At 48.6% G+C, this 27,484-nt stretch overlaps 1 long non-coding RNA gene across 3 annotated transcripts; it reads left to right on the top strand.

Annotated features, from left to right (window-relative positions):
• The first annotated feature begins 9,609 nt into the window (after positions 1 to 9,609).
• Positions 9,610 to 18,283, top strand: LOC142068855 (uncharacterized). 3 transcript variants are annotated; one of them, XR_012664776.1, is made up of 4 exons: positions 9,610 to 9,989; positions 10,464 to 10,531; positions 13,962 to 15,627; positions 18,198 to 18,283. It is a non-coding gene; the product is annotated as an uncharacterized LOC142068855 (long non-coding RNA). The 3 variants fall into 3 exon arrangements; XR_012664775.1 differs by lacking the exon at positions 18,198 to 18,283 and adding an exon at positions 16,462 to 16,702; XR_012664774.1 differs by lacking the exon at positions 18,198 to 18,283 and having other exon boundaries at positions 13,962 to 15,743.
• The last annotated feature ends 9,201 nt before the right edge of the window (positions 18,284 to 27,484 follow it).

Below are 27,484 nucleotides of genomic sequence, written 5' to 3'. Positions count from 1 at the left end.
TGTACCTATCAATTTTCTGCCAGTGTTACTGTTGTTTATCCCTTCTGGTACGTGCAGTTCCCCAGCCAGCCCCCCAGGCTCTTCTTGAGGGACCTGGGAAGGGAGGACTCGGATGAAGGGATCAGAAAAGGGTTCAATGCCACCCACGATAAAAAGCTCAAATCCTTCCACCTGTGGAAACCGTCCAGCGAAGTGAGCGACTCCGCGACCTATTACTGCGCCGCGAGCGACACAGTGATACGGACCGGCAGGGGAGCTGCGCAAAAACCGCGCAGGGTCTGTGCGGAGCAGCGGGGAGGCGGGCACCCGGATCTGGCGGCGACTCGGGAACAGAAGGGGGAATTCTTCAAACACTGAACTTAAAGCAGAAATCTCTCTCTCTCTCTCTCGCTCTCACACACACACCCCCACATTCACACACTCCTTCGGGCTATGTGTTTTCCATTTTTGCCCTATCCCGGAGTTTGACCGTCTCAGAAATGATGGTGAATGTCATGAATCAGCCATTAAAATCAGGAAAGACCAGAAGACATCCAGAGCAACTCTGGGAAAAGCTTCCCCCCGCCCCGTTCCGAAAGGAAAGTGTAACCAGACCGTTCAATGTCATTGAAACTAAATCAATAAACACACGGACTCTGCCAGGATCACGGCGGAGAAGTTCCTATTCCGAAGGGAAAAAATGGTACTGAACAGCTGAGGAATCTCCCCTGCCTAGTATGTGGCTGAACATACAGAGAGTGACTCGCTGTCTTCCCTCACTCTCTCTGCAAGGAAGGCGGATTTGCAGGCAAGGGTGTGAGAATATCTGCGGCACGCATTCCCGATGTGTGAACACAATTTGCCGCTTGGGGGCGGTGTGGTGCTAGATAAATCATACAAGTAGCAGCATGTTTCTGTCCCCTGCTCTCTGCCCGCCCCTGCCATCAGCCTGGCCCCCTTTGCCTTTCAGAGGTTCCCATTTCTGACAGTACCGGTGAGGAGGATTGACAGAGCAGAGGGAATCACTCCTGTGAAGTTAGGTTCACGCTCTTCCGACAGCTCCTGCTCAGAAATACAACATCAATTGTTCAGACACATGTTATAGGGTAGAATTCCTGCCTTCCCTAAACGGGAGAGAGTAGACACGGACGGAGACAAATTAATTCTTGCGGGATTAGGAAATTAGCTCTATTTAGCCGAAGAATCATTAACCCAAGGATGCCTCCAGCGTTCTCTGTCTCAGCTTTGCTACATTCGATCGAACTACGTCTGCATCCTGCCTTCCTCATCCAGTTTCTTTCAATGCCTGATATCTCGAAGTGCCATACCAGATTGTATCTGTTATGTTTATACTGTTTATAGTATCAGTACTCTCTTTATCATATCTCAGCATAAATATTGTATATCTATTATAACTGACTGCGTGTGTTGTGTTTGTGTTTTCTCCGAGTGTCAATATTCTCTATTATATCCGTGTCTAAATATGGTTGTTGTTGTATCTGATTGTATCCGTTTATGTTCGCTTGGTCTCTCCGTGCAGACTTTGGATTTCTGTTACGTTTTAGTGAATCTACCACGTTTCTACTAGATCTGTGTTTATCGGTCATGTTTTCTCTGTGTTGTTGGTATCTGTTACATGGATGTTATCTCGGAGTGTCTCAGCTCCGGTTGGTTCTGTTCTATCTGAGTGGGTCTCTTCTGCTCTGTTCCTCCCACAGAAGACACCTATGGAGCAGACTCAGTGACCCAAACTGAAGGCACCGTTATCATCTCCCAAGTGGATCCAGTGCGTCTGAATTGTACCTATCAATTTTCTGCCTCTGCTACTCCTTACCCCTTCTGGTACGTGCAGTTCCCCAACCAGCCCCCCAGGCTCTTCCTGAGGGACCTGGGAAGGGAGGACTCGGATGAAGGGATCAGAAAAGGGTTCAATGCCACCCACGACAAAAAGCACAAATCCTTCCACCTGTGGAAAGCGGCCAGCGAACTGAGCGACTCCGCCACCTATTACTGCGCCGCGAGCGACACAGTGACACGGACCAGCGTGGGAGCTGAGCAAAAACAGCGGAGGGTCAGTGCAGAGCAGCGAGGATCCGGGAACCAGGGTCTGGGAGCTACTCGGGGGCAGAAGGGCGGAAGACTGCAAGAATTTAACTCGGAACAGAAATCTCTCTCTTTTTCTCACTCACACACATTTTAGCTCTCTGTTTTTTCCTTCTTTGCCCTAATCCGGAGTGCTACCATCTCAGAAACGATGGTGAATGTCATGAATCACCAACTAAAGTAAAATCAGGAAAGACCAGAACAAATGAACCCACTCATGAGCAATCCTAGTGAAAGGTGCCGCCAGCCCTATTCTTGAAGGCAAGTGCAACCAGACAGTTCAATATCACTAAAAGTAAACCAATAAAAGCACCGGAAATCTGCCTTGATCACAGTGGAGAAGTTCATATTCTGTAGGAAAACTGATGCTGAGAAGTTGAAGAAACTTCAGCTGCCCAGGGCACACAGATAGATAAATAGAGAGAGAGTGAGTCTTTACCAGACCATCCCACCTCATGTATAAGAAAAATACCTGCTCTGTGAAAAAGGCTGATTTACTGGCAAAGGTGTGAGAATACCTGCTGCAACCATTGCCCAACTGTGAACACATTTTGCCACTCGGGTGCGGTGTGGCGCTAAATGAATAACAATAGAAGTAACAGCCAGTTCTTCTCTCATGCTCTCTGTCTTCCCCTGACAACAACCGAGCCCTCTTTGCCCTTCAGAAATTGACAGTACCATTGAGAAGCATTTACAAAGCAGAGAGAACTTGTGGCACCTTAGAGACTAACCAATTTATTTGAGCATGAGCTTTCGTGAGCTCAAATAAATTGGTTAGTCTCTAAGGTGCCACAAGTACTCCTTTTCTTTTTGCGAATACAGACTAACACGGCTGTTCCTCTGAAACAAAGCAGAGAGAATCCCTCCTGTGAAGCTGGGTTCATGCTGTTCCGACAGCTGCTGCTCAAAGATACAACATTCATTTTAAGGCACACTTTTAAGGACAGAATTCTTGCCTTCCCCAACCGCAGGATGCTTCTAACTTGGCTCTCCACTGTTATAGTCATGTCTATTCTAAGTAATAACTTTCCATTTCTCAGCTGGGTTATATTTTGTCGAACCATGTCTTTATCCTGTCTTCATAATTTAGTTTGTTTCAAAGCTTAAGATCACGAAGTGCTTATATTATATCCTATTGTATCTTTTATGTTTGTATTGTCTATGAGAGTCAATGCTCTCTTTGTATGAAATCCACTCATATTATGTTTCTGTTTTACCTGATTGCACGTATTGTGTGTCCGTTGTGTCTGAGTGTCAATATTCTCTATGACCGCATATTCGAGTCTATTATATTGCTGTTGTATCTGATTGTATCCATTTATGTGTTCACGGTCTCTCAGTGCAGACTTTGCCTTGCTATTATGTCCTAGTGAATCTGCCACATTTCTATTGTATCTGTGTTTATCTATGATGTTTGTGCTGAATTGTTTCTAACTGTTACATGGAAGTTGTCTCGGAGTGTCTGGTCTCTGGTTCTGTTATATCTGAGTGTGTCTGTTCTGCTCTGTTCCTCCCACAGAGGGCACCTATGGAGCAGACTCAGTGACTCAAACTGAAGGCACCGTTACCATCTCCCAAAGTGAACGTGTGCGTCTGAATTGTACCTATCAATTTTCTGTCACTCCTTATCCCCTCTGGTACGTGTACGTTCCCCAGCCAGGCCCTCACACTATTCCTGAGGGATGTTGGACGGGAGGACTTGGATGAGGGGATCAGAAAAGGGTTTGATGCCACCCATGATAAAAAGGACAAATCCTTCTACCTCTGGAAGCCATCCAGCAAACAGAGTGACTCCGCGAGCGACACAGTGACACCGACCGGCAGGAAGCTGAGCAAAAACCGCGCAGGGTCTGTGCAGAGCAGCGGGAAGGAGGGTACCGGGGTCTCGGAGGGGAAGGGAGGAATGGTGCAACCACAGAACTTGGATCAGATCTCTCTGGTCACCGGCTAGCTCTGGGCTTCACCGGCTTGATCCAGTCCAGGGCTTCACCTTTTTTTAGACATTATACGGAATAGCATGAAACAAAATTAGCGTAACACCAATAAAGTCAAACAAACACACACACAAACGCTACCGAGATCATGAGGGGAAAGTTCATAGTCTACAGGGAAACTGGCACTTTGGGGTGGAGGAATATATAAGTGTCGAGTAGAGAAAAATCGACCCATAGACAGACAGACAGACAGCAACATCCTTCTCCGGCACTAATGCTGCGGGGGGAGCTGGTTTATTGGCCGAGCACCCCAATCTCATTCCGTTTGAATAACTCCCCACTGTTTGGCGGGAGTTGAAAGTAAATCAGTGAGATTTCGCTGCAGCGGCCTGAACGCCTGATAAAAATCGGTGATTTGCACCGTCGAGGCGGGAGTTAACCTGTGTCACAGCCGATGGTTCCCAAGCGCAGAGAGAGGAGCCACGAGCCACAGGCAAGGCATCATTGCACGACTTTGGTTTCTACCGCCCTGCCAAAGCGTCTTGGGGCTGTAGCTGAAAGGAAAAGGCCAGAGCTCCCGTCTCTCTGACTGTCTCGGGGGCTGGTGAGAGAGCAAAAGGGCAGCTCCCTCCCTGCAGGCACCGTTGTTAATGTTTCGCAGTGGAGTGTGGCTTCTACATTTCGACACAGACACATCGCGGACACAGGAGGGCTGCAACAGCCCCCGTGTTAGCCACTGTGCTGATTGTTATCAGTGAGTAAAATAACAGTTTCCCTCAACCTCTGTCTTCCCCAACCCCCCTCTCTCCTCCACCCTACATCCCCCCACCTCACCAAATGCACCCCCCATCTCTCCTCATACACACTCTTCTTCTTCTGTCTCTCGATCCAGCCACGCCTCTCTCTCCTTCCCCCAGCATTCTCCCCCTTCCTGGCACTTCGAAACTCCCGGGGCAGCCACTGGATGGGGGCTGGCGAAAGGGGATTTAACCCTAGGGTCCCTCGGAAGTTTCAGGCCCACCGAATCAATTCTCTTGCTGGTTTTCGCTCCTAGTGGCCCCGGGGAGAGCCAAGATTCAGCAGCCGGGCTCCGCAGAAGCTTTGGAGGGAGTCGAACTGGACCGCACGTGTTCTCGCCTCACCACCAAGGCGACTGACAGCACAGTCTGGTACCGGCAGCTCCCGAACACGGGACCCCAGTTTGTAGTTATCGGATACAAGGAAACCACGAAGACCCCCGAGCCGGCGGGAGCCCCGCACATCTCCGCCGACAGAGAGTGTCCAGCACCCTGGCCCTGCGCCCTGTGAGGCTGGGAGACGCTGCGGTGTATTTCTGTGCTGGGACGGACACAGTGGGACAGTCAGGGGTGGCCCCACTACATGGCAACGGGAGAGCTTCTCCCTTCCACATAGCCACTGCCTCGTGGGAGGTGGGTTACCTGTGCCAACAGGAGAGAGCTTAGGGCACGTCTTCAGTGAAGTGCTACGGCAGCGCCGCTGCAGCCCTTTAGGTGTGGACAAGCCCAGAGGGATCAGGCTGCTGGAAACCTCTCGTTCACTGGTTCTCCACCAGGAGCCCAGGCCCCCTGGAGGGGAGGGAGCAAGCCAGTTTCAGGGGGTGCCCATGCAGGGCAGAAACCCCAAAACCCACCGCATGGGGCTGAAGCCCCGGCCCAGGCCCTGCCACCCGGTCTGAACCTGAAGCCTGAGCAATGTAGCTTCATGGGACACCCTGAGGCCCCAAGAAAGTGCCCTGATTGCTACCCCATAACACAGGTCCTGGGTTTATACAGAAAACGAGTTGTCGAGGCACTGGTCGGCTGTGGAGTTTTTATACGTGTGTGTGTGTGTGGGCGGGGGGAGGGACGGGGGGCTGAGAAAGAACAAGGTTGAGACCCTCTGTTCTAGTTCAGACTGGGCATGTTCAAAAGCTCACCGCCTATATCCGTACAGTCCCTCTCGCAGTGACGGTCTAATTGACATGGTCACCGCTGTACTTGTAACATTACCGCTGCTCTCTTCTGAGTAGACTGTACACATGAGTTATTGCCCGGCCCACATGTTCAAAAACCACCTAGATGGGCTCAAAAACCTTCAGATATTAAAATAATCAAGGTGGGTGCTTCCTCCTCCCCCGCCCCCCCCCCCGTCTTTTGATCCTTTAAGGTACTATTCAGGTTACATATTCAAGGTTGTCGCTTCAGGCATGAAGGCTAGAAACTTTTGTTTTATTTATTTATTGAATGAACACTGAGATTCTCCTGTAATCATTTTCTCCAGGAGCAGGGAATCTAAATTGAACATCAGAGCTGGTAACACTGCAAATGTTACTGAGCAAGATCAGCATATCATGGCCTAAACAGGGACTTTGAGAACTGATGGTGCAAAGGTGTTTTGCCTGTGCCCAGGCACAAAAAGGGCCAGATCTTCCATTGGTATCAGTCAGCCTAAATCCATTCACTTCAGTGGAGCTGCACCAATTTACACCACCTGAGGACCTGGGTTAGAAAGTTCACAGCACACTTACATGCACACTAGGAAGCTGTACCAACTTCTGAACTGCCATGGATTTGAATCAATGTTCACTTTCCACAGAGTCACAGTTACAGGGCTAGCTGCAGCTCTTAGCCCATCCTCTCAGGTATGAAGACTCTTTCCTTTACCTCCCTAGGGTGGAACCCTTATCCTGTGAGTCTTCTACTCTTAGACCAAGTCCTGGCCTATGGTGCCTTGTGGATCCACCGTGCTTACCCCAACAGGTCCAAGTGGGTTTGGACACCTGAAGTTCTTCAGAAGCTTGCAGTCAGCAGTGAAATCAGTGACCTATAACAGCCTTCTCAAACCAAATTTAGGAACCAAACATAACTTAAGAGAAAAAATATATGAAAACAATAAAAGATCTACATACATGTCTGGCTTATCTATAGTCCTAAATTGGCCTATCTTATCCCAGATCCCCATCCTCTGGGGGTCTGGGTCTCTGTCTGTATCACTTAATTACCATTTATATCTCTCCCCTACCCTTCAGGAAATACCTCTCAATCATCCAAAGTCCTTGGTTCTCCTATGCTTTCTGAGACAGGTTAAACCAGTTCAGGAAGCTCAGAAGGACTTGGGAGCAACATTCAAGTCAAGTGTTTGCTGAGACGCTGGGCTATTGTCCTCCCCTTTCTGCCCGGATGCATTTCCTGACGATCCTGCAGTAGAATTAACTCTATATATGCACACAGCTAACATTACAGTAACCCAGTCAAGATTCAGTATTCATAACTTACTACAGGGCACTCCAAATCCATCATACATCAAGCAATTTCTTCTAAACATGAAACCAGTAACAAAGTAAAGGAGTACTTGTGGCACCTTAGAGACTAACCAATTTATTTGAGCATGAGCTTTCGTGAGCTACAGCTCACTTCATCGGATGCATACTGTGGAAAATACAGAAGATGTTTTTATACACACAGATCATGAAAAAATGGGTGTTTATCACTACATAAGGTTTTCTCTCCCCCCACCCCACTCTCCTGCTCCTAATAGCTTATCTAAAGTGATCACTCTCCTTACAATGTGTATGATAATCAAGGTGGGCCATTTCCAGCACAAATCCAGGGTTTAACAAGAACGTCTGCGGAAATGTGTGGGGGGGGGGGGAGAGGAACAAACAAGGGGAAATAGGTTACTTTTTTATAATGAATCAACCATTCCCAGTCTCTATTCGAGCCTAAGTTAATTGTATCCAGTTTGCAAATTAATTCCAATTCAGCAGTCTCTGGTTGGAGTCTGGATTTGAAGTTTTTTTGTTGAAGAACTGTCACTTTTAGGACTCTAATAAAGTGACCAGAGATATTGAATTGTTCTCCGACTGGTTTTTGAACGTTATAATTATTGATGTCTGATTTGTGTCCATTTATTCTTTTACGTAGAGACTGTCCAGTTTGACCAATGTACATGGCAGAGGGGCATTGCTGGCACATGATGGCATCTATCACATTGGTGGATGTGCAGGTGAAGGAGCCTCTGATAGTGTGGTTGATGTGATTCAGCCCTATGATGGTGTCCCCTGAATAGATATGTGGACACAGTTGGCAACGGGCTTTGTTGCAAGGATAGGTTCCTGAGTTAGTGTTTTTGTTGTGTGGTGTGTGGTTGCTGGTGAGTATTTGCTTAAGGTTTGGGGGCTGTCTGTAGGCAAGGACTGGTCTGTCTCCCGAGATCTGTGAGAGTGATGGGTCCTCCTTCAGGATAGGTTGTAGATCCTTGATGATGCGTTGGAGAGATTTTAGTTGGGCCCAACAAAGAAAATAACTGAACACCACTAGCCATCACCTTCAGCCCCCAACTAAAACCTCTCCACTTCAATCTCTCTGGTCACTCGATTAGAGACCTAAAAGTGACAATTATTCAACAAAAAATCTTCAAAATCAGACTCCAACGAGAGACTGCTGAATTGGAATTAATTTGCAAACTGGATACAATTAACTTAGGCTTGAATAGAGACTGGGAGTGGATGGGTCATAACACAAAGTAAAACTATTTCCCCATGTTTATTCCCCCCTACCCCGCACTGTTCCTCAGACGTTCCTGTTAACTACTGGAAATGGCCCACCTTGATTATCACTACAAAAGTTTTTCACCCCCTCCTCCCCGCTCTCCTGCTGGTAATAGCTCATCTTAAGTGATCAACACCAAATTGTATAACAAAAACATAGACTGGCAAAAATAAATGTCTTGCTTTTAGCTGTAGCATTCACTGACAGAAAAAGAAAAAGAAAAAAGAGAAACAAGCAAGTTGTGTTGCACTTTTGTGAAAGCAACGCCCACACCCCTCTTATGTACGCTCTTGCTAGCCTCATTTATCTGGGATAATCACAAGGAAGAAGAATTCCAGGGAATAATTGCTCCCCTTTGTGTGTGTATTTGTGTAAGGGTTATAGACACCTGCCTAAAAAGACTCCAGGGAGTAAATTGTTAATGCCACCTATGAGGAACAGGAAAACCTGAACAAAATGTTACCTACGGTGCCCATGAAGGACATTGAAACAGTTGCAGGGGGGGGGGGTGGGGTAGGACTTGTTGTTATTTATAGTATAATATGCCCCTCGAGTATATGTTTGAGAAGTGTGTGGCTACTCAAACTAGCCACCATATTTTGTATAGTGCAAGACTGGAGCCTTTCCATTGTAGCTAGGGAGCACTTTGTTCATATGGCAGGTTGGTGCTGGATTCTCTTACCTAAGTATCTCACTCCCACGTGTGTGTGTGTGTGTGTGTGTGTGTGTGTGTGTGTGTGTGTTGGGAGCGGAAGATGGGGTACACTTCAGTGGGTGCAGGGGAAAGGGGTGACCAGGGAGAACAAAAAGAGATGAATAAAGCATTTAGGGCCAAATTTACACAAACATCTCTGTGCACCTAATTATTTACGCGTGCGACTAGTGAGAGGTGGTACTTTGTAAAACTTCTAAGAAACACAAACTATCTTTGAAGGCCACCCTCATCTCTTGCATCGGTAAAATACTCTCTCTGTGAGAAAGGCTCGTTTACTGGCAAAGGTTTGAGACTATTTACAGCAGCCATTGCCCCTTTGTGAACACATTTTGCCACTTGGGGGCGGTGTGGTGCTAGATAAATAATACAAGTAACAGCCCATTCTTCTGTCCCCTGTTCTCTCGCCGCCCCTGGCAGCCTGGCCCCCTTTGCCTTTCAGACTTTCCCATTTCTGACAGTACCACTGAGGAGGATTGACAGAGCAGAGAGAATTTGGGTCACGCTCTTCCGACAGCTTCTGCTCAGAGACACAACATTCATTTTAAGGCACATTTTTAAGGACAGAATTTTTGCCTTCCCTAAACGGGAGCTACTAGGCACGAAGACAAATCCATTCTTCCTGGAAATTAACGGTGTTTAGTCAAAGAATGATTAAGCCAAGGATGTCTGCAATTTGGCTCTCCGCTGTTACAGTCTTAGCTTTTCTAGGTGAGGAACGTTCTAGTTCTCATCTTCATCACATTCTGTCGGACCACGTCTGTATCCTGTCTTCATAGTTTGTTTTGTTTGAGTGCCTAAGATCACAAAGTGCTCAGCTCTGATTGTATAAAACATGCTTATACCGTCTGTAGAACGTCAATGATCTCTATTATATCTGAGTATAACTATAATGTATCTATTCTATCTGATTGCATGTGTTGTGTTTCTGTTGTCTCTGAGTGTCAATATTCTCTATTACATCCCAGTCTAAATATGATGTTGATGATGTTATCTGATTGTTACCATGTATGTTTGCATGGTCTCTCCGTGCAGACTTTGGATTTCTGGTTTTTTTGTTTGTTTGTTTATTTAGTGAAACTTCTGCGTTTCTGTAATATCTGTTTGTCATGTTCTCTCGGAGTGTCTCAGCTCCGGTTCTGGTCTATCTGAGCGTGTCTGTTTTCTGCTCTGTTCCTCCCACAGCGGGCACCGATGGAGCAGACTCAGTGACCCAACCTGAAGGCACCGTTATCATCTCCCAAGGGGACCGGGTGCGTCTGAATTGTACCTATCAATTTTCTGCCAGTGTTGCTGTTGTTTATCCCTTCTGGTACGTGCAGTTCCCCAGCCAGCCCCCCAGGCTCTTCCTGAGGGACCTGGGAAGGGAGGACTCGGATGAAGGGATCAGAAAAGGGTTCAATGCCACCCACGATAAAAAGCTCAAATCCTTCCACCTGTGGAAACCGTCCAGCGAAGTGAGCGACTCCGCGACCTATTACTGCGCCGCGAGCGACACAGTGATACGGACCGGCAGGGGAGCTGCGCAAAAACCGCGCAGGGTCTGTGCGGAGCAGCGGGGAGGCGGGCACCCGGATCTGGCGGCGACTCGGGAACAGAAGGGGGAATTCTTCAAACACTGAACTTAAAGCAGAAATCTCTCTCTCTCTCTCTCGCTCTCACACACACACCCCCACATTCACACACTCCTTCGGGCTATGTGTTTTCCATTTTTGCCCTATCCCGGAGTTTGACCGTCTCAGAAATGATGGTGAATGTCATGAATCAGCCATTAAAATCAGGAAAGACCAGAAGACATCCAGAGCAACTCTGGGAAAAGCTTCCCCCCGCCCCGTTCCGAAAGGAAAGTGTAACCAGACCGTTCAATGTCACTGAAACTAAATCAATAAACACACGGACTCTGCCAGGATCACGGCGGAGAAGTTCCTATTCCGAAGGGAAAAAATGGTACTGAAGAGCTGAGGAATCCTCAACAGACAGAGAGTGACTCGCTGTCTTCCCTCACTCTCTCTGCGAGGAAGGCGGATTTGCAGGCAAAGGTGTGAGAATATCTGCGGCACGCATTCCCGATGTGTGAACACAATTTACCGCTTGGCGGCGGTGTGGTGCTAGATAAATCATACAAGTAGCAGCATGTTTCTGTCCCCTGCTCTCTGCCCGCCCCTGCCATCAGCCTGGCCCCCTTTGCCTTTCAGAGGTTCCCATTTCTGACAGTACCGGTGAGGAGGATTGACAGAGCAGAGGGAATCACTCCTGTGAAGTTAGGTTCACGCTCTTCCGACAGCTCCTGCTCAGAAATACAACATCAATTGTTCAGACACATGTTATAGGGTAGAATTCCTGCCTTCCCTAAACGGGAGAGAGTAGACACGGACGGAGACAAATTAATTCTTGCGGGATTAGGAAATTAGCTCTATTTAGCCGAAGAATCATTAACCCAAGGATGCCTCCAGCGTTCTCTGTCTCAGCTTTGCTACATTCGATCGAACTACGTCTGCATCCTGCCTTCCTCATCCAGTTTCTTTCAATGCCTGATATCTCGAAGTGCCATACCAGATTGTATCTGTTATGTTTATACTGTTTATAGTATCAGTACTCTCTTTATCATATCTCAGCATAAATATTGTATATCTATTATAACTGACTGCGTGTGTTGTGTTTGTGTTTTCTCCGAGTGTCAATATTCTCTATTATATCCGTGTCTAAATATGGTTGTTGTTGTATCTGATTGTATCCGTTTATGTTCGCTTGGTCTCTCCGTGCAGACTTTGGATTTCTGTTACGTTTTAGTGAATCTACCACGTTTCTACTAGATCTGTGTTTATCGGTCATGTTTTCTCTGTGTTGTTGGTATCTGTTACATGGATGTTATCTCGGAGTGTCTCAGCTCCGGTTGGTTCTGTTCTATCTGAGTGGGTCTCTTCTGCTCTGTTCCTCCCACAGAAGACACCTATGGAGCAGACTCAGTGACCCAAACTGAAGGCACCGTTATCATCTCCCAAGTGGATCCAGTGCGTCTGAATTGTACCTATCAATTTTCTGCCTCTGCTACTCCTTACCCCTTCTGGTACGTGCAGTTCCCCAACCAGCCCCCCAGGCTCTTCCTGAGGGACCTGGGAAGGGAGGACTCGGATGAAGGGATCAGAAAAGGGTTCAATGCCACCCACGACAAAAAGCACAAATCCTTCCACCTGTGGAAAGCGGCCAGCGAACTGAGCGACTCCGCCACCTATTACTGCGCCGCGAGCGACACAGTGACACGGACCAGCGTGGGAGCTGAGCAAAAACAGCGGAGGGTCAGTGCAGAGCAGCGGGGATCCGGGAACCAGGGTCTGGGTGCTACTCGGGGGCAGAAGGGCGGAAGACTGCAAGAATTTAACTCGGAACAGAAATCTCTCTCTTTTTCTCACTCACACACATTTTAGCTCTCTGTTTTCTCCTTCCTTGCCCTAATCCGGAGTGCTACCATCTCAGAAACGATGGTGAATGTCATGAATCACCAACTAAAGTAAAATCAGGAAAGACCAGAACAAATGAACCCACTCATGAGCAACCCGAGTGAAAGGTGCCGCCACCCTATGGTCTTGAAGACAAGTGCAACCAATATCACTGAAACTAAACCAATAAAAGCACCGGAAATCTGCCTTGATCACAGTGGAGAAGTTCATATTCTGTAGGAAAACTGATGCTGATAAGTTGAGGGAACTTCAGCTGCCCAGGGCACACGGACCGATAAATAGAGAGAGAGAGAGAGAGTCTTTACCATCCCACCTCATGCATAAGAAAAATACCTTCTCTGTGGGAAAGGCTGATTTACAGGCAAAGGTGTGAGAATACCTGCTGCAACCATTGCCCAACTGTGAACACATTTTGCCACTCGGGTGCGGTGTGGCGCTAAATGAATAACAATAGAAGTAACAGCCCGTTCTCCCATGCTCTCTGTCTTCCCCTGACAACAACCGAGCCCTCTTTGCCCTTCAGAAGTTGACAGTACCATTGAGAAGCATTTACAAAGCAGAGAGAATCCCTCCTGTGAAGTTGGGTTCATGCTGTTCCGACAGCTGCTGCTCAAAGATACAACATTCATTTTAAGGCACATTTTTAAGGACAGAATTCTTGCCTTCCCCAACCGAAGGATGCGTCTAACTTGGCTCTCCACTGTGATAGTCATGTCTATTCTAAGTAATAACTTTCCATTTCTCAGCTGGGTTATATTTTGTCCAACCATGTCTTTATCCTGTCTTCATAATTTAGTTTGTTTCAAAGCTTAAGATCACGAAGTGCTTATATTATATCCTATTGTATCTTTTATGTTTGTATTGTCTATGTGCGTCAATGCTCTCTTTGTATTAAATCCGCTCATATTATGTTTCTGTTTTACCTGATTGCATGTATTGTGTGTCTGGTGTGTCTGAGTGTCAATATTCTCTATGACTGTATATTCGAGTCTATTATATTGCCGTTGTATCTGATTGTATCCATTTATGTGTTCACGGTCTCTCAGTGCAGACTTTGTGTTGCCATTATGTCCTAGTGAATCTGCCACATTTCTATTGTGTTTGTGTTTATCTATCATTTTTGTGCTTAATTGTTTGTATCTTTTACATGAAAGTTGTCTAGGAGTGTCTAATCGCTGGTTCTGTTATATCTCAGTGTATCTGTTTTGCTCTTTTCCTCCCACAGAAGGCACCTATGGAGCAGACTCAGTGACCCAAACTGAAGGAAGCGTTATCATCTACCAAGGGGAACCTGTGCTTCTGAATTGTACCTATCAATTTCCTATGCTCCTCCTTATGCATTCTGGTACGTGCAGTACCACAACCCCCCTCCACCCCCATACTCTTCTTGAGGGACCTGAGAAGGGAGTGTGACATTGCACCCTATAATGCTTTATAGAAATATGCTTATGAATGTAAATATGACATAACTAGAATATGTTCTATGCTACTGTCATAAATATAAAGGGAAGGGTAAACACCTTTAAAATCCCTCCTGGCTGGGGGGAAAACCCTTTCACCTGTAAAGAGTTAAGAAGCTAGGATAACCTCCCTGGCACCTGATCAAAATGACCATTGAGGAGACAAGATACTTTCAGAAGCTGGGAGGAGGCAGAAACAAAGCCTCTCTCTCTCTCTGTCTGTGTGATGCTTTTGCCAGGGACAGAAAAGGAAAGGAGTCTTAGAACTTAGTAAGTAATCTAGCTAGATATGCGTTAGATTATGATTTCTTTAAATGGCTGAGAAAATAAGCTGTGATGAATGGAATGGATAGTCCTGTTTTTGTGTCTTTTGGTAACTTAAGGATTTGCCTAGAGGGATTCTCTATGTTTTGAATCTGATTACCCTGTAAGGTATTTACCATCCTGATTTTACAGAGGTGATTCTTTTTACTTTTTCTTCTATTAAAATTCTTCTTTTAAGAACGGAATGCTTTTTCATTGTTCTTAAGATCCAAGGGTTTGGGTCTGTGGTCACCTATGCAAATTGGTGAGGATTTTTATCAAACCTTCCCCAGGAAAGGGGGTTTAACGTCTGGGAGGATTTTTTGGGGGGAAAGATGTTTCCAAACCGACTCTTTCCAAATTATATCTCTGTTAGATGTTCTGTGGTGGCAGCGATAAGTCCAAGGGCAAAAGGTAAAATAGTTTGTACCTTGGGGAAGTTTTAACCTAAGCTGGTGAAAGTAAGCTTAGGGGTTTTTTCATGCAGGTCCCCACATCTGTACCCTGGAGTTCGGAGTGGGGAAGGAACCTTGACAGCTACATATGCCAAGTAACTTATCTTTGCAAAGGTTATGATCTACTGAGTGTTTTCATCCTATTTGTATGCATGCATCATTTTTATATCTCAAGTTATGAGCGTTGGCTCTATGCTTGTATTTAAAGTGTTTGCTGGAGGAAGCACATAAAACTCATTTGGTCAACGTAGTGTGAAGGGGTTATTCAAATAATTGGGAGTACTTGGCTAACAATGAACATTGAAAGGGGCCAACCCACATCCGAACTTTCCTGGGAATGTTCAAACTAACATGTGGGCAATGGAGTTGGCCTGTAGAGAGCTGAGTCATGCATGGACATATGACTTGCTCATGTGACTCCTCAACTCCACCTTGTAGCTGTGATTCTACACAGGGGGAGAGAGAGGTTTCCACCCACAAGAGAGAAAGACTATATAAGCCCCTGGAAAAGCCTCCATTTTGTCTGCAGCTGGCTCAAGAGATAGCCTGTCCAAAGAGATGCCTGAAAGAAATTGGAACAAAGGACCATAACTACAGGGGTGTGAATGATTGCTGGACCCAGACTAGGAAGGAATCTAGTCTGTAACAGAAGCTTATTGGAACATCTCTGAGGGTGAGATTTACCTGCATTTAGTTTCTTACTGCATTAGGCTTAGACTTCCATATTTTTGTTTTATTTTGATTGGTAATTTACTTTGTTCTGTCTGTTATTACTTGGAACCACTTAAATCCTACTTTTTATATTTAATAAAATCACTTTTTACTTATGAATTAACCCAGAGCAAGTATTAATACCTGGGGGAGCAAACAGCTGTGCATATCTCTCTATCAGTGTTATAGAGGGCTAACAATTTATGAGTTTACCCTGTATACTCTTTATACAGAGTAAAATGGATTTATTTGGGGTTTGGATCCCATTGGGAACTGGGGTATCTCGGTGTTGGAGACAGGAGCACTTCTTAAGCTGTTTTCAGCTAAGCCTGCAGCTTTTGGGGGATGTGGTTCAGACCTGGGTCTGTGTTTGTAGCAGACTAGAGTGTCCAGCACAACCAGGCAAGGTACTGAAGTCCCAAACTGCCTGGGAAAATGGACTCAGAGGTAGTCCCAGCACATCAGGTGGCTGTCCCAAGGGGGTTTCTGTGACCCAACCTGTCACAGTGGGGACTCGAATGAAGGGATCAGAAAAGGGTTCCATGCCACCCACGATAAAAAGCACAAATCTTTCCACCTGTGGAAACCGTCCAGCGAATTGAGTGATTCCACAACCTGTTACTATGCCGTGAGCAACATAGAGACACTGGGGAGAAGGGGAGCTGAGCAAAAACCGTGCAGGATCTCTGCAGAGCAGTCGGGGGGCGGGCACCGGGGTCGACTCTGGGGCAGAAAGAGGGGGGGGGAAGTCTGCAAACTTGGAACAGAAACATCTCTCTTTCTGTTCCTCTCTCAGATACTTTATCTCCCTGTGTTTTCCATCTGTTCCCTAATCTGGAGTGTTCCATTTCAGCAATGATGGTGAATGTCATGAATCATCAAGTAAGGTAAAAATCAGGAAAGAGCAGAACACATCAACCCTCTCATGAGCAACTCTGGTGAAAGCTGCCCCTAGCCCTGTTCTCGAAGGAAAGTGCAACCAGACAGTTCAATGTCACTGAATCTTAAAACACATGAACTCGAGTTTGATCACGGGTGAGAGATCCATATTCTATAGGAAAACTGACACTGTTCAGTTGAGGGATTCTCGCCCCACCACTAAGGCGAATGACAGCACAGTCTGGTACTGGCAGCTCCCGAACCCGGGACCTCAGTTTGTAGTTAGCAGATACAAGGAAACCACTAAGAGCCCCAAGCTAGTGGGAGCCCCGCACATCTCCGACAACAGAGAGTGTCCAGCACCCTGGCCCTGCATCGTGTGAGCCTGGGAGACGCTGTGGTGTATTTCTGTGCTCGGAGGGACACAGTGGGACAGCCAGGGGCTGCCCCCCTTTAATAAACCTTCTGGTGTAAGCAGAAGGTGGGGAACGCTTCAGTGGGTGCCTGGGAGAGGGGCGACCAGGGAGAACGAAAAGAGAGGAATAAAGCATGTAGGGCCAAATTTACAAAAAACATCTCTGTGCACCTAATTATTTACCCATGTGACTGATGAGAGGTGGTACTTTGGAAAACTTCTAAGAAAGTCTCTTTCAGAGGGAATTAAGAAGAACAGTAAAGGGAAGGGTAAAACCATGGAAGTAAATAAACCCTTCCAAGACCTCCGCAAGCACTTCACTCAGCGCATCCATCAACCTTTTCCATAGGATGTTGTGATGGCCAAGACCATGACAGGGTGGAGGATAGGTCCATCAATGGCTATTAGCCCGGATGGTGTCCCTAGCCTCTCTTTGCCAGAAACTGGGAATGGGTGACAGGGGATGGATCACTTGATGATTCCATGTTCTGTTCATTCCCTCTGGGGCACCTGGCATTGGCCACTGTCGGGAGACAGGATACTGGGCTAGATGGACCTTCGGTCTGACACAGTAGGGCCATTCTTATCTATCCATCCCAGATCTATCTCTCCATCCATCTATCACCACCAGGCGTCCCTGCAGTAGAAGCAAAAGATGGTCCCTATATAGACATAATGACACCTGTGTCTACTACTTGGCCTGGCTTTTCACGAAGTCGACCGAGTTCCCCTGCCCCCATCCCGAGCCCGCGCCTGCCTCCTGAGAGACGCAGCTTTGGAGGCTCAGATGAAAAGCAGCTCAAAGAGAGAGAGAGGGAGGGAGGGAGGGAGAAACGTGTTTATGCCCTCTTCCCTCACTCACACCTCCAGCTCCGGCAGGAGCATCTTTGCCTGTTATTTAGTCGTCACCTCTGTAGGAAACGGGCAACTCTTCCCCCTTGCCCATTTCCACAGGGACAAGGCAGCGAGACCAGGGGCTGATCCCTGGGGAGGAGCAGAGACACCGAGATTCCCCTGTGACCATGGTACCAATGCTGGGCTCAGCGCTTGTGCTGATTTTTGTTTCAAGTGAGTAAGATTACAAATTTTCCAGTCTCTCTCTCGCCTTGCGCGTTCTCCCTTCTGAGCTCTTTTAATCACACCTGGCAGTCACAGGGAAAGGATGGGGTTTGGCGACTTAACACCTCTAAAATTTTCATGCCCACTAGATTAATTCTCTGCGGCGTTCTCTCCCCTAGGCGCCCCGGGCAGAGCCGAGATCCGGCAGCCGGGCTCCGCGGAAGCCTTGGAGGGAGCGGAACTGAACTTCACCTGCTCTCACGGTTCCATCACCACTGAAACTATAGCTTGGTACAGGCAGCTCCCGACCCGAGGACCCCAGTTTATAGTCTCTGGATACCAGGGAATCGTTAACAGCATGGACCCAGAGGGAGCTTTATACATCCATCAAGACAGAAAATCCAGCACATTGGCCCTGCGTAGAGTGCGGCTGGCAGACTCAGCGGTGTATTACTGCGCTCTGAGAGACACAGTGTGAGAGCTAGGAGCTGCCCCGTACAATAAGTATCTCACTCCGGGGTGGGGGGGGGGAATGCGGGGGGGGGGAAGCAAGGGTGATCAGAGAAGAAAAAAATAAATTAATAAAACAATTAGGACCAAATCTACAAATGTCTCTGTGCGCCTAATTACGAACCTAGGCGACTGGTGAGATCTGATACTTTGGAAAAGAAAATCCTCTTCGGAGAGAAATCGGAAGCCCAGTAAAAGGTAAAACCATGGCCCCAAACAACCAAAAACCCGTCTCATTTCAGCTGCAAGGACAATATCTTATATAGCAACACGTTGCAACATTTTTGTTTTCTTCCACCTGGCCAAAAATATTACCTGGGAGGAAACTCCAATTATTGCGCAATTAATTAGTCAATCCCATTCTGCTTTAATAATCTCTCACGATTTAGCGGGAATTCCGGGTAAATTAGTACTGCGCTGGGACTGCCTGACAACACCCGCCCTTTGCAAACCATCCGTGTGTGCTGCAGAAGTGTACTCCCTTGGGAAAGTTATGGGGGGGGGGGGAGGGTTCTGTTGAACACTTCTACAGTTGTCCGGCAGAGGGCGCCGCAGTCCAAGCAGAAGCGCTCCGTGTAGACGCGATGACCCGTGGGTCTATCCCACCCCTTGGCTTTTTCGTGCCGTCGAGCTCCCATGTCATCCCTCTGAGCCCGCCTCCTGGCAGACACAGGGCACTTACCAAGCGGAGACACAGAGAGAGGGCTTTGTGTGGTTGGCACCACAGTGACACACCCCAGAATAAAACAGCAGCATCACTGCATGCGTCTCTCTCCCTCGAGTGTGCACCGGTATCCCCTACAGTGCCTGTCCTCGGGGCTGAAGAGAGAGGCAAGGGGCTGACCCCTGCAGAAGAGCAGAGACACCCAGATTTTTTTCTGATGATGGGAACTATCAGGGGCTCAGCGATTGTGCTGGTTCTTGTTTTGAGTAAGATTTCGTGTTTCCGATATCCATCCATCCATCCATCCATCCATCTAACCCAATACACCCCCTCTATCTCCCCCTTCCCTCCTTCATTCTCTCTTCCTAGAGGTTTAAGCAGGCATGACAGTCCCAGGAAGGATGGGGATTGGGGAGGGGGAATTTACCCTAAAGTTCCTTAGAAATTTAATTTCCACTAACTTAATTCTCTGTCTGGTTTTCTTGCCGAGGCGCCAGGGGCAGAGCCGAAATCCAGCAGCCGGTCTCAGCAGAAGCTTTGGAGGGAGCTGAACTGAACCTCACCTGCTCTCACCCCTCAGCCAGCCGTGATAATATAGCCTGGTACCGGCAGTTTCCGAACCGAGGACCCGAATTTATAGTGACTGGATTCAGTGGAACCGCTCATAGCCCCGACCCAGAGGGAACCTTGCATATCTCCAAAGATAAAGAAAACAGCACCTTCGCCCTGCGCAGGCTGAGGCTGGCAGACGCAGCGGTGTATTACTGTGCTCGGAGAGACACAGTGTGACAGACAGGGGCGGCCCCGTACAATAAATCCCCTACTGGGTATTTGTGTGTGTAGGTGGGGAGGGAGACAAGCGGGGTGGGGAGAGGAGAAGGTAAGAAGCCAGAAAGGAGGAACTGAACATTTTAGAGGGGGTTCTAAAGAAGTCTAGAAAAAGACATCCTTCAGCGGCATTAGGGCGCCTAACCATAGGTGAAAAGAACAGGAGGACTTGTGGCACCTTAGAGACTAACAAATTTATTTGAGCATAAGCTTTGGTGAGCTACAGCTCACTTCATCGGACGCATTCACGAAAGCTTATGCTCAAATAAATTTGTTAGTCTCTAAGGTGCCACAAGTCCTCCTTTTCTTTTTGGGAATACAGACTAACACGGCTGCTACTCTGAAACCCCTTCCTGATGTTTCCCAGTTCTTGCTCTCCACCGGTGTCCCTTTTCCCATCTCTCTCTCTCTCTGCTGCCCACCTCCTGGTGGCTCTGTTTAGCACCCGCTCCCAGCCACGCACTCAAAGCAGCTCTGTCTCCCCCCAGCCCCAGCCCCGCCCCCTGCGGCCAGCCCAGAAGGTGCCCACCCCGAGCCAGAGAGAGACATTTAATTCAACAGCCCAGCACGGAAACGACCCGTTCCTTCATCCTGCTGTGTGGCGAGGCTGTGTCGCTCCAGCTCCTCGCAGTCCCCGGGGCTGCAGCCCACCCCCGACTCCCTCACACACTCTGCAACCTTTGTGGCAGGGGAGCCCCTGGGGGGGCCATGGCCAAAGGCGGAGGAATGGGGGGACGGACGGTTGCTTCCTCCACCGGCTGCAGCTCAGGTGTCCCAAGGTGGAGCGAGGCAGCGGCTCCTGACATGTCGCTGGTACGGGGGTGTGGATGCAAGGGAAGGAATCCCCGGGAGCTGCGGGGGGGCGAGGGCAGGAATAGCTCCAGGGGAAGGGAATCAATCCTTCCTGACGCGGGGAGGAGGGGAAGCTGATTGGCGGGGGAGGGGATAATCTTCTTCTCTGGGAGGAAAAGCCCCTCAGGCAGGCTTGATCTGGGCTTGGGGGCGGGGGAGACAGCTTTGCGCTAGGCAAGAGTTACTTTGCCAGGCGTGAGAGCCCGCCCTGGAGAAGAGCCCGCGGGGAGGATGCGGCTAGAAGTACCGGTGGTGTGTTGCCCCCTCCTGTCCCCCCACGCACGGGGGAAGGGATGCGGAGCCCCGGGACCTGGTCAGAACCATAGGGGTTGGGAGCCCCCAGAGCCGGGCACAGGCCGGGCCCGGGCTGGGGGAGGCTGCTCATTTGCACCTAGGGCTGCAGTGAAGCCCCTCTCACCTTTGGCCATGGCTAGGCGCACCCGACTGGCTGGATGGAGCCCGGGGAGGGGGTGAGCTGCTGGCCCCAGCCTAAGCTCACTCATCAGACACAAGAGCAAACTTTTCTTAAAGGAGCCATGTCTTTTGGTTTGTCCCCTTGCCCAGCACTAAGGGGGTCCACAGCTGGTTTCTCCTGGCTGGAGCGGGGCACAGATCCTGGGGGAGACACCAAGGTGGGCTGAGAATGGCTGGCTCCGTCCTTGAGAAACCCCCCGGCCCGTACTCTCCCCAGCAGCCTCCTGGGGCCAGCAGAGAAGCTGCCCGCCCAACTCCCCCCAGCCCCCTGCCGAGGGGCTGCCCCCAACTCCCCCACCCCTCTGCTGTTACCCCAGAGGCTGCCGTGCCCTGGAAATTAAAAGGCCTCACACCTGCCTGCGGTGAGAGCCCCCTGGGAACTTCAGCAGCTGCAGGGGAAACAGCTGACAGGCGGGGACTTGGCGCCAAACAGCTGATTGGCCGCAGCCAGCCAAAGAGCTGATGCGGGCCGCTGCGCATGCTCAAGCGCTGATTGGCCGTTGCCAACAGCGGATCTTCCCGGTGGGTGCAGAGCACCCACCAATTTTTTTCCATGGGTGCTCCAGCCCCGGAGCAACCAGAGAGTCGGCGCCAATGCGCCTAACTCCCCCAGGCTCCTTAGAATATCCGAATTTAGGGCCTGAGGACAGACTCATGTTGAGGTCAATGTGTTTTGGGTCACGCTGTGAGTTTCCCTCTCAAGTGGAACCTCCACTGGTTTATCCTACCCGGCCCGTTATCTATCCATCCATCCACCCACCCATCTATCATCATTTTTATAATGTTCCCCATCACCTTAATGTTTTAGCAACTATGTCCTGTAGGCAAACCATGTAAAATAGCCTCCTCTTTTAAAATAAGAAACTACTAATCTCTCTTGCCTTACCACACCACCCAGGGATTGACTGTTCCTTCAACGTGAGAAAGTTGGACTCTTAGGCAGTATTATAAGGTAACCAAATTCAGAAAAGAAAAAAAAGATGAAGCAGGTTTAAAGGTGAAACCAGGAAAGTAACCACAATATTCCCAGATGCTTCGATGTTTGTGTGATTAGGGGTCAATAGATGGACAGACAGATAAACCTTATAGCACCAGCCTCCACTGCATTTGTGAAGTAACCATAGATATAACAAGCCTTGTGGATGGGGGGGGGGAGATGCAGCATATGTGGTATATCTAGACTTTAGAATGGCTTTTGATACAGTCTCGCATGACCTTCTCATTAAGAAAATATAGGGAAATACAACCTAGATGGAGCTACTATAAGGCGGGGGTGCATAACTGGTTAGAAAACGGCTCCCAGAGAGTAGTTCTCAATGGTTCACAGTTCGAGTGGAAGGGCCTAACGAGTGGGGTTCTGCAGGGATCAGTTCTGGGTCTGGTTTTTTTCAATGTCTTCATCAATGATTTATATAGTGGCATAGAGAGTATGCTTATTAAGTTTACAGATGATACCAAGCTGGGAGGGGTTGTGAGTACTTTGAAGGATAGGATGAAAATTCAAAATGATCTGGAAAAACTGGAGAAATGGGCTGAGGTAAAGAGGATGAAATTCAATAAGGACAAATGCAGGATGGGAAATGACTGCCTAGGAAGGGGTACTGTGGAAAGGGATCTAGGGGTCAGAGTGAATCACAAGCTAAATGAGTCCACAGTGCAACACTGTTGCAAAAAAGCAAACATCATTCTGGGATGTATTAGGACGAGTGTTGTAAGCAAGACAGAGAAGTAGTTCTTCCACTTTACTCTGCACTGATTAGACCTCAACTGGAGTATTGTCGAACCAGCTGAGCAGGGGGGGACAGCAGAGCAGCACACAGCAGGAGTTTGCCTGGGATTGGTGAGTATCAGAGTGCAGTGCCTGTTTGCTGAGTAAGTATCCCAGCGTGTGTTTGCTGGGAGGGCAGTGTGAGAGCCTGAGCGAGTGTCTGATTGGCTGGTAGCCTGCAGGGGGCGGGCAGTGGGGCTGTCTGTTTGTTTCAGGGAAGCCTGGCTGTTTAAAAATAGCCGGAGCTTCGCTAACCAGCTGAGCAGCGGGGGACAGCAGAGCAGCACACAGCAGGAGTTTGCCTGGGAGTTCGCCTGGAGTGAGCCCAGTGAGGCTTACATCTTGCCAACTTCTCTGAGGAAGCTCATAGTAAGAAGGTGGTATGGAAGGGAGGGGTTTAGCTATTGTGACCTGCACTGGATGTGCCATGTTTGTCTTTCTTCCACAGGACAGAAGCGACTTTGTGTGTACAAAGTGCAAGCTGGTCTCCATACTGGAAGAGAAGATTGAAGGTCTGGAGCAACAGATAATGACCCTGTGTTGCATACGAGAAAGGGAGGATTTTCTGGACAAAAGTCAGGATATGCTTCTACGAGGACAAAGCTCTAAAGATTTAGAGCAGGTTGCACAGCGGAGCCAAGTGGCCAGTGAAGAAGCTTGGCAACATGTGACCTCCAGAAGAAGGGGGAATGTCTGGGTTCCAGCAATGCGGACACAGGTAACTAACCGCTTTCATGTTCTCTCCACAGGTACCGTTGCGGAGAGTGGACCAGATGATACGTCTGGGGCGAGAAAGCAGGAGACGACTCCGCTGGTTGGAAGGCATGAGATGCGCTGTCCTGAGATGGGGGGTTCCACGACCACCACTCCCAAGAGAAGGAGGTGGGTGGTGGTGGTCGGGGACTCTCTCCTCAGGGGGACTGAGTCATCTATCTGCTGCCCTGACCGGGAAAACCGAGAACTCTGCTGCTTGCCGGGGGCTAAGATTTGCGATGTGATGGAGAGACTGCCGAGACTCATCAAGCCCTCTGATCGCTACCCCTTCCTGCTTCTCCACGTGGGCACCAAATGATACTGCCAAGAATGACCTTGGAGCAGATCACTGCGGACTACGTGGCTCTGGGAAGAAGGATAAAGGAGTTTGAGGCACAGGTGGTGTTCTCGTCCATCCTCCCCGTGGAAGGAAAAGGCCTGGGTAGGGACCGCCAAATAGTGGAAGTCAACGAATGGCTACGCAGGTGTCTGAGAGAAGGCTTTGGATTCTTTGATCATGGGATGGTGTTCCATGAAGGAGGAGTGCTGGGCAGAGACGGGCTCCACCTTACGAAGAGAGGTAAGAGCATCTTTGTGAGCAGGCTAGCTAACCTAGTGAGGAGGGCTTTAAACTAGGTTCACCGGGGGAAGGAGACCAAAGCCCTGAGGTAAGTGGGAAAGCGGGATACCGGGAGGAAGCACAGGCAGGAACGTCTGTGAGGGGAGGGCTCCTGCCTCATACTGGGAATGAGGGGCGATCAGCAGGTTATCTCAAGTGCTTATATATGAATGCACAAAGCCTTGGAAACAAACAGGGAGAACTGGAGGTCCTGGTGATGTCAAGGAATTATGACGTGATTGGAATAACAGAGACTTGGTGGGATAACTCACATGACTGGAGTACTGTCATGGATGGTTATAAACTGTTCAGGAAGGACAGGCAGGGCAGAGGAGGTGGGGGAGTAGCACTGTATGTAAGGGAGCAGTATGACTGCTCAGAGCTCCGGTACGATACTGCAGAAAAACCTGAGTGTCTCTGGATTAAGTTTAGAAGTGTGAGCAACAGGAGTGATGTAGTGGTGGGAGTCTGCTATAGACCACCGGACCAGGGGGAATGAGGTGGATGAGGCTTTCTTCCGGCAGCTCATGGAAGCTACTAGATCGCATGCCCTGATTCTCATGGGTGACTTTAATTTTCCTGATATCTGCTGGGAGAGCAATACAGCGGTGCATAGACAATCCAGGAAGTTTTTGGAAAGCGTAGGGGACAATTTCCTGGTGCAAGTGCTAGAGGAGCCAACTAGGGGGGGAGCTTTTCTTTACCTGCTGCTCACAAACCGGGAAGAATTAGTAGGGGAAGCAAAAGTGGATGGGAATCTGGGAGGCAGTGACCATGAGTTGGTTGAGTTCAGGATCCTGACACAGGGAAGAAAGGTAAGCAGCAGGATACGGACCCTGGACTTCAGGAAAGCAGACTTCGACTCCCTCAGGGAACGGATGGGTAGGATCCCCTGGGGGACTAACATGAAGGAGAAAGGAGCCCAGGAGAGCTGGCTGTATTTCAAGGAATCCCTGTTGAGGTTACAGGGACAAACCATCCTGATGTGTCGAAAGAATAGTAAATATGGCAGGCGACCAGCTTGGCTTAACGGTGAAATCCTAGCGGATCTTAAGCATAAAAAAGAAGCTTACAAGAAGTGGAAGGTTGGGCATATGACCAGGGAAGAGTATAAAAATATTGCTTGGGCATTTAGGAATGAAATTAGGAGGGCCAAATCACACCTGGAGCTGCAGCTAGCGAGAGATGTCAAGAGTAACAAGAAGGGTTTCTTCAGGTATGTTGGCAACAAGAAGAAAGCCAAGGAAAGTGTGGGCCCCTTAATGAATGAGGGAGGCAACCTAGTGATGGAGGATGTGGAAAAAGCTAATGTACTCAATGCTTTTTTTGCCTCTGTCTTCACGAACAAGGTCAGCTCCCAGACTGCTGCGCTGCGCATCACAACATGGGGAATAGATGGCCAGCCCTCTGTGGAGAAAGAGGTGGTTAGGGACTATTTAGAAAAACTGGACGTGCACAAGTCCATGGGGCTGGATGAGTTGCATCCGAGAGTGCTAAAGGAACTGGTGGCTGTGATTGCAGAGCCATTGGCCATTATCTTTGAAAACTTGTGGCGAACGGGGGAAGTCCCGGATGACTGGAAAAAGGCTAATGTAGTGCCAATCTTTAAAAGAGGGAAGAAGGAGGATCCTGGGAACTACAGGCCAGTCAGCCTCACTTCAGTCCCCGGAAAAATCATGGAGCAGGTCCTCAAAGAATCAATCCTGAAGCACTTACATGAGAGGAAAGTGATCAGGAACAGCCAGCATGGATTCACCAAGGGAAGGTCATGCCTGACTAATCTAATCGCCTTCTAGGATGAGATTACTGGTTCTGTGGATGAAGGGAAAGCAGTGGATGTATTGTATCTTGACTTTAGCAAAGCTTTTGACATGGTCTCCCACAGTATTCTTGTCAGCAAGTTAAGGAAGTATGGGCTGGATGAATGCACCATAAGGTGGGTAGAAAGTTGGCTAGATTGTCGGGCTCAACGGGTAGTGATCAATGGCTCCATGTCTAGTTGGCAGCTGGTGTCAAGTGGAGTGCCCCAAGGGTCGGTCCTGGGGCCGGTTTTGTTCAATATCTTCATAAATGATCTGGAGGATGGTGTGGATTGCACTCTCAGCAAATTTGTGGATGATACTAAACTGGGAGGAGTGGTAGATATGCTGGAGGGCAGGGATAGGATATAGAGGGACCTAGACAAATTGGAGGATTGGGCCAAAAGAAATCTGATGAGGTTCAATAAGGTAAGTGCAGGGTCCTGCACTTAGGACGGAAGAACCCAATGCACAGCTACAGACTAGGGACCGAATGGCTAGGCAGCAGTTCTGCGGAAAAGGACCTAGGGGTGACAGTGGACGAGAAGCTGGATATGAGCCAGCAGTGTGCCCTTGTTGCCAAGAAGGCCAATGGCATTTTGGGATGTATAAGTAGGGACATAGCGAGCAGATCGAGGGACGTGATCGTCCCCATCTATTCAACATTGGTGAGGCCTCATCTGGAGTACTGTGTCCAGTTTTGGGCCCCACGCTACAAGAAGGATGTGGATAAGTTGGAGAGAGTCCAGTGAAGGGCAACAAAAATGATTAGGGGTCTGAAACACATGACTTCTGAGGAGAGGCTGAGGGAACTGGGATTGTTTAGTCTGCAGAAGAGAAGAATGAGGGGGGATTTGATAGCTGCTTTCAACTACCTGAGAGGTAGTTCCAGAGAGGATGGTTCTAGACTATTCTCAGTGGTGGAAGAGGACAGGACAAGGAGTAATGGTCTCAAGTTGCAGTGGGGGAGGTTTAGATTGGATATTAGGAAAAACTTTTTCACTAGGAGGGTGATGAAACACTGGAATGCGTTGCCTAGGGAGGTGGTGGAATCTCCTTCCTTAGAAGTTTTTAAGGTCAGGCTTGACAAAGCCCTGGCTGGGGTGATTTAATTGGAGATGGATCCTGCTTTTGAGCAGGGGATTGGACTAGATGACCTCCTGAGGTCCCTTCCAACCCAGATATTCTATGATTCTATG

The sequence above is a fragment of the Caretta caretta genome, chromosome 13, assembly GCF_965140235.1.
Source record: "Caretta caretta isolate rCarCar2 chromosome 13, rCarCar1.hap1, whole genome shotgun sequence".
NCBI lineage: Eukaryota > Metazoa > Chordata > Testudines > Cheloniidae > Caretta > Caretta caretta.
This window is presented reverse-complemented; position numbering and strand designations above follow the sequence as displayed.